This window comes from Dipodomys merriami, unplaced genomic scaffold (assembly GCF_024711535.1).
Source record: "Dipodomys merriami isolate MVZ:Mamm:240054 unplaced genomic scaffold, mDipMer1.0.p SCAF_432, whole genome shotgun sequence".
Lineage (NCBI taxonomy): Eukaryota > Metazoa > Chordata > Mammalia > Rodentia > Heteromyidae > Dipodomys > Dipodomys merriami.
Genome location: NW_027205960.1, coordinates 250687 through 251354, shown reverse-complemented (window position 1 = coordinate 251354; position 668 = coordinate 250687).

Here is a 668-nt window from a genome sequence, read left to right as displayed (position 1 = left end):
GGTTAAAGCAGGTCTCCCTCTTGTCCCCAACTGTATTGCACAGACTTTCCTGGGAAAAGGCGCTGCTGTCATCTTCACTCTCTCCATTCTGTCTGCATCCCAGGATTCCAGGCACACCCCCATTCTTTCATGGTTTTTTTTGACCAATGGGAATCAAGAATAGTGGCCACGCCCACATTCCATGCTTCCCAGTTACACCTGGATTCCCTCTGTTGGTTGACACCACTACCAGCAATTGAGGAAGGTAGAGTTGGCTGAGTGGTGAGCAAGAGACTCCAGGTGACTTTGAGGTAGAGTAGGAAATGATGTCCTAGTCAGTGAGTGGGAGAATAGAGGATTTCCTAGAGCCTGGGAATGTGGCCAGCCCAACTTTCCCATCCCATTGCTCAGATGTCTGAAACAAGAAGAATCAATGAGAGAACTGTGGGCAAGAAACTGCCACAAGAATACCAACAGTATCCTCCCGAAAAACCTGAACCATTCAAGAAAACAAAGAACACGAAAAAGGGAAGGATCCCCAAGACAAACACCACTGGGGAGCCGGAATGAATGGAGAGTCCGGCGAAAGGTGATGCCGACAATGGGCCTCCGCTGCCTTTGGACACAGTCACAGCCACCAGGGTCCAGAGTGTCAAGGGTCCCAATACCACCAAGGATCCACAGAGGTG